Consider the following 7362-nt stretch of genomic DNA (forward strand, 5'->3'; position numbering starts at 1 on the left):
CGAAATGCAATATTTCACTTCGGGAATTTTTTTTTATTGTTTATCACTTACTTATACATATAAATTGCACATTTTTTTCATTTATTCTTACAAATTTAATGAATTAAGTGCATAATAGTTTCTTCACTGTATAACATAAAATTCGAAATACGAACTGAATATGGAAAAAGAAATTATTACGAATATATGAAATGTATTTTCAAACTTTTGGATTTTTCGTGCCCGTGATGAACACCCTCGAAGATGTTTAATATTTTTGTATAGAAATTGTTTTAATCTAATTCTAAGAGTCGAATAGAGCATATAATGCATTGAAAAATTTTAAAGATGCATAATTTCTGATTTGCATTTGCCGACAATATTTTCTAAAGTTAAAATTGTTATTTAAAAATGATATTATTTTTTAAATATTAAAACAGTAAAGAGTATTCTAAATAATGAAAGTTAATGGTATAAAGTGTAAGATTATAGATAATTATTGATTTTGTAACGGTAATATAAGTTTTTGTTAGGCGAATAAATGAAGTAATTCCTTAAGTTGCATGATATGGCAGAACAAATCATAATAATAATAACTGTGTAGATATTTTGTAGACTTAAAATGATAAGAATTTGAAATAATATATTAAAAATACATTGTGTTAAAAATAATAACAAGATTTCTAAGTAATAAATAAGCAAGTAAAATTAACAACTTAAATCGAATGTTCAAGTACATATTTTTGAGTGACAGTTCTTGCTGATATGTACTGCGATATTAAAACTGATAACTATTTTGCGAAGGATCATCTGATAACTGTAAATATCCAGTAGATTGTGAGAGCTCAGATATTGTGAGGTGTGGAGGAGTTCTTGTTTGCTCAATTGTTTTTATTATTCTGATATCAATAGATGTCACTTTGAATTATATTTCCCAACAGCCACACAGACCCATTTTAATTAGATTTAGTCTATCTAATCCAAAACTCAATATGAAATCTGTTTCGAATTTTTTTTTATTATTATGATAATATGTTTGCCATTATGTTCATTTGGCGACCCCAGTCAAGATCTGATAATATCTTTTGGTAGATGTTAAACGTTACTCTGTGAGATGCCAACATTGACAAATGTGGAAAGTTCACTTGCCATCCGCCAAGTTGCAACCTCGGGAATCATTTCTATTTTTCTGTCAAAGAAAGGCTATCGCAGCAGATGGGGAGCATTTGTTTGAACAATGCGTAGCTGATCTATTTCAACGTTCCATCGTACAATGAGCTGAAAGATAGACCTTTTCTTAAGAATATACATGTGTTTTCATCATCAATAGATGACGGATATAAGCGTTCTGCAAGAAAAGATGCATGCCTAGTCATAAATCAACCACACCCGTTGTAATGTCCCCTCTTTTCAAAGAATTTTACTTATTTGCCCATTATAGTGTAGGGGATACTTCCTCGTGCTTTCATTATCAATAGATCACCGACACCAGCTGTACACTTGACCAGAAGCATGGCTAGTCATAAATCAACCACACATGTTGCAATGTCCCCTCTTTTCAAAGAATTTTATCCATTTCCCCGTTAGAGAGTGGGGGTTTAATTTCCTTTTACCGTCTTTTCCTGAATCTAACTAAATTTTACTCTTCCCCGTTCGGGGCAGTTTTTCCACAATGGTAGGCACTTCCTCACATGGATATATATATTTTTTAATTTCATGTGATTCTTTCAAGCATATATTCTTTTTTTGAAAGATTTATTCTGAAAAATATCATGAAATTTAATTAAAATATCTCCCAGTTACTAAATAGAAAAGAAATATTAGATTATTTTAAAGAAATAAAATATCTGTTATTTTTTTAATAAAAAAATTACATTGTCGTAATGATTAAATAATTTAATTTTGGTAAAACTATCATATTTAATTATATTTAAACAATATTACAAGTAACGATGCTCATTGCGCGTTTTATTTTGCTATATAATTATAATAGAATGAAGTAGACGGTTTCATATTATATAAAGGCTATGGCGCTTCAATGAAACCCTTTAACCAATTGTCTTCTTGGGATAAGAATTTATATTCATTATATCTCTATATTCATGAATACCTAAAGATTGCTATTAGTTTTTTTAAGCAATAGCAATGCACCTTTCTAAGAGAAAAATTATAAAAACAGACACCGTTATCAGTGATTAGAGGATTTCTTGAAATTGATTACTTTCTCCAGTTTGGAAAAATAATTCTGCTCACGATAAATATTTTGAGATTTTAAAGCAGGAAAGAAAAGGGAAAAAATATAAAATACCATTTAAAAAGATTTGCTTTCGAATAAATAAAATGGAGTTTGTAGTTGTTAAAAAGACATTAATCCTTGAAGAAAATGTTTCATTTGTTTTTTATTAAAAACTATATTTTGGAGTAAAACTTTAAATAGAAAAAATCATGAAATATAAATTTAATGCTTTATTTCGAAAATTTTGTTTTGATAATACCCTATTTCATTGATGCTTAATTTCATTTTTTGATTTCAAATGGGACATTAAAAGTAGAACTTATTCAGAAGGGACGGACTTAAAGTATATAATTGTTGTATGTTACTTACTATCTTTTTTAATATTGAGTAAGGATTAAAACGTAGAAATATCCTTGCGAGCTTTATGGTTCTAACTATCTTCGTTCATTCATTGAAGAGATATTTTCTGACAGATAAATTGTAAATAAATGTGTGTAAATACAATTTAAGGGAATATAATTGTAAATGAATACTCATTATTTACAAATAAAAAAAAAGATTTTTTAAAAAATATTTGTTGTTTCGTTTTTTTAAATACAGCATAGCAGTGAGAAATGTTAAAACATTATATCATTTTTAAAGTTATTGCATATTTTAACAATTAATAATTGCTTTTTAAAATTTATTTTAAAAATTGATTATTTTAAAAATTATTGCTGAATTACTTTTAATAATTAAAAATTATTATAAAAATTACTTTCTTAGATAACATATTGTATTGTGTTTTCGATACTTGAAATATTTTATAGCCGGTTACTAACTAAAGAAAATCATTATTATCTTTATAGTTTGAAACACAAGAAAGAAAGAAATACAAAAAAGTCTCCAACATATTATATCTATCCTGCAAATGCAACTGCATATTATGAACAACAAATATCGAATATACTCTGATAAAGTTAATTCATTTCTTAGTTTAGATATAATGCCAATAAAAATGAACTGAATCGATCGGTACTATACAGTATACTTTTGTTGAAAATGGGACCAACTAAAGAACTTCCAAAAACAGCAGCATGTAACATAAGAACAGAAAACTGCGATTGATAAGGAATTTCTTGCACGAAGAATTGGTTTCACTTTTCTAAATGTGACAATTTTAAAAATTAAGAATTCTATCTAGAACAAAGCAATAATCGTCTCTCCAAACAACATTTTTCAGAAAAGGAAGTTTTGATTTTGCCTCAGAAACGGCCTCTTTGTTTGATTTTAGACGCCGATCTTGTATTTTGCATGAAGTTCACTTATTAAAGTTGAAATATTCTCTACGCAACCAATTTTAGAATGTTGAGATCTGCACTGACTGTTTCTAATCTAGTAAAAGGGTAACCTAAAAAAATAGAGCAACATGCCAATTTGTTTCATCACATATATGACACTTTTTTATCACTATTTCTGTCTGGATGAAGTCAAGATTCTACAATTTATAATATCTAAATTACACAGCCTATTAAAATGTTGGGAACTGAAAACGATATTGTATTCTTCTAGAATTCTTCTTATATTCTTCTTGCTCTTAAAAAAAACCAAATATTATGAAAATCTGATGTAACAAAACATTTACTTGTGAATCATCTACAAACGAATTAATTTAGTTTTGGATTTATGAAGAATGTTGAAAATTAAATTTATTTTAAATTAAAGTAGAAAAAACTTACAAAAAGTTGAACACAACTAATCTAAAGTCTCTATTACAAAGTTTATAGCTATTGATTTGTAAATATTAAACTATTTATCAAAAAAAAAAAAAATGCTCGGACTTATTTACTAGGAAATTTGAAAGCATAAAAAAACAATTCTGTGAATTATGGTTTGAATTTCAAGCAATACAAAAGTTTCTTTATTCTTATTGAAAATACAGAAATATTAATAAGAATTAAAAAGTGCGCTCTCGTTCCTCTTCTGCAGGAAATATAAGAAACCGGATAGTTGATAAATTTGCCCCATTCATTTCTCAGAGGATTAGGTCAACATTTGTGAATATCAATCATACTATTGATACATACAATCATATATGTCATACTATTGATACATACAATAGAAATAAGATCACCGCTAATTTTTATGAACGAACTTACACAATTTTTCTGCCGCTACCCTGCCGGAAATAGTCTGACCTTGAAGAACCAATAGAAACACCACGAACTGACCACCTTCCCCTTGCTCCAATCGAAAAGGTGGAAGTTTTGGCGGATAGTCTACAAGACCAGTTAGCGCCACATGCGAACGCGTGGCTGTCAACCCAACCCCACTGACGAAATACGTCACAGATCAGATGGAGAATTTTTTGACACTTGAACATGTAAACAATCTCGAGCCCGTTCTTCAGACGGAATTTATAGAATTTATGAAGAACGTTAAGCCGAATAAATCTGCAAGATTGGACCTAATTACAAATCGCATAATTAAAAATCACCCTCCTAGATTTATTTTAATTTAACTTTTTTAATAAACAAACAAATGGAACTTTGTTATTTTCCCGATTGCTGGAAAACAGCTGTGGTTGTCCCTATTCCAAAACCAAACTCTAATTTGATTCTACCTCAAAATTTTCATCCCATCTCGCTACTTAATAGCTTGAGCAAAGTGTACAAATCAGTGCTTCTCAAACTCATGAATCAATTCTTCAGCGACAACATTATAATAATTTCCGAACAATTTGGATTTCGGAAAACTCTTTTCCGAACAGTTTGCATTTCGGAATTGATTCAAGACAGCTTTGTGAAGTCCCAAACCACAGGTGCACTTTTTCTGGACGTAGCCAAAGCCTTTGACAAAATTTGGCTCGAAGGGCTTTTATTCAAGTGCATGCGACTTGGATTTTTGGCACAATTTGTCAAAATTTTACGCTCGTACCTACTCTCTCGTAATTTTCGTGTACGAGTAAACGATGTAATTTCATCCCCCAGACCAATCCTGAGCTGTTGTGCGCAAGGAAATTTCTTTTCTCCAGCTCTTTTTAACATTTATGTTAACGATCTACCTAGAGCTAGTAATTGGCATTTAGCAATTTTTACAGACGATACTGCCATTCTCACACAGCATAGGAATCCACACACAATCATTGCAAGCATACAACAATACTTAACAATTTTACAGTGCTGGCTCATCGGCTGGAAACTAAAGTCAACCCAAATAAATTCGCTTACCTCCTATTTTCTAAAAAATTGGTAATGCCTGATCTATCTCCTATCCAAATTTTCGGCCAACCCGTCCTCTTCGTAAATGAATATAAATACCTAGGGTTAGTTTTAGACGCTAAATGAAGCTTTAATAGTCATATTAATGCAGCCCACGCAAAAGCTACTAGAATGAGTGTTAAACTCAACAGTTTGATTTCTCCATGAAGCAAGCTATCGATTAGGCTCAAGCTTCTGCTCTACAAAGCTATTTTAAGACCAATTTTAATGTATGACTCCCACATTTCGGGGGCGACGTCCGCCACTAACATCAAGAGGTTGCAAGTTTTTCAAAATAGGCACCTGATGAAGACTGTAAACGCTTCCTGGTATATCAGGAGGAAAATATTACATGACGATCTCAAAATTGAACCTGTTTCGGAATTTATCAGAAGAAAATCAATTAAATTCTTCGTCGAACTACCCCAGATTCGTAACTAGTTACTCAATTTACCTGCACACGATCCAGCAGTATCCAGCTCGAGGAAGAGACCAGGAGCTGCTATAGATAATATCTATATAAATTTTCTCTTAGTCAAAAAACTGACACTGAATTAACTCTGTTACCAATCGGGTGGATTAAATTTTCAAAATCATTTGTTTAGGCCTCAGATAGCTAAAATGAGCTACACGCGTGAAATTTCACGAAATTTTTTCAATATAAATAAGGAAAAATAGTCAAATCAGTCCCAACAGTTAGTAAGGCACGTGCAACGTAATTCCATTAAAATCCTCTAAATTTTCTCCATAAATAATCTAAATATTATTTTTAATTAATTAGTTACATCAACGTTTTTAATAATAAAAAAATATGTACCATATTTCGTGACGTTAGAGCTTTATTGAGCTCGTCCAAACTAGTTTCAATCAATTTTAACTTTTCCCTAAACTAACAAATTAAAGTAATTATTCCAAATTATGATGTGCAGGTGCTCGTGACCACTTTGTCACATTGCGGAACTCCGAAGTATCACGACGTTGCCGTTGCCGTCTGCGTAATATCCGTATAATATCAACCTTTTGTATCTAAAAGGTTTTATCTTGTCAGTTCCGATAATTCTTTTATATAATTACTTTGTCCGACTAACATTCTTTTCTTCTTGGAATACTTTTATTATTATTTTTTTATTTTAGATATTGACATACTTAAGTGTAGAAATAAGCTTATTCTTCTTTCGGGGTCATTTTTCCTACTCTCCTTTCGCATTTACTTTTATTATTATGATGTTATCTATATTATTACCTGCATCATTCAATTCTTTTTAAAAAACAATTTACAGTGAGCACCGCTTTATCACTTCGCTTTATAATATCAAAATCCTCTGGTCGTAAATAGACTTTTCCAAATACAAGCAAAAAACATTCGGTTAATGTGATCACTGAATAGCAAAATGTTATCATTTTTGAAGTGGAGAACTGACCCAATTTTTATTTTCAACCAGTTCGTGGAATTTCTTGCCTTACTTGTAAGGAAACATCTGGTGAGACATCTTTTCCATGTTATGGGTTCATATTTTTTTGTCTAGAATATAGTTTCTGGATTGGTTTAAACGAAAAATTAACCTGTCAGATCTGGTTTGAAATTTATTGAACAGCCATAAACTATTGTGGCCTACGATTGAATTACGAGAACAAAACTGATCTTAAAAACAAAATGGAAAATCTCTATGAGGAATAAAAGTTTATTTAAAATAAACATTTGTGGAAAAGTTGAAAATTTAGTAGTCTCATCTTAAAACTGTGTAAAATCGTGAGTATTTTGTGAGCAAAATCGAATAATGATGATACCGACAGGGAAGAATGAGTGAGGTTGAAAATCTCCACGAACCAGAAGAGATGCAGTGGAGTACTAGAATTTTCAAATCCCGCAAAAAGGAAAATTTATATAGAAAAAAAGGCTCACTCAAA

The sequence above is a fragment of the Argiope bruennichi genome, chromosome 3, assembly GCF_947563725.1.
Source record: "Argiope bruennichi chromosome 3, qqArgBrue1.1, whole genome shotgun sequence".
Taxonomy (NCBI): domain Eukaryota; kingdom Metazoa; phylum Arthropoda; class Arachnida; order Araneae; family Araneidae; genus Argiope; species Argiope bruennichi.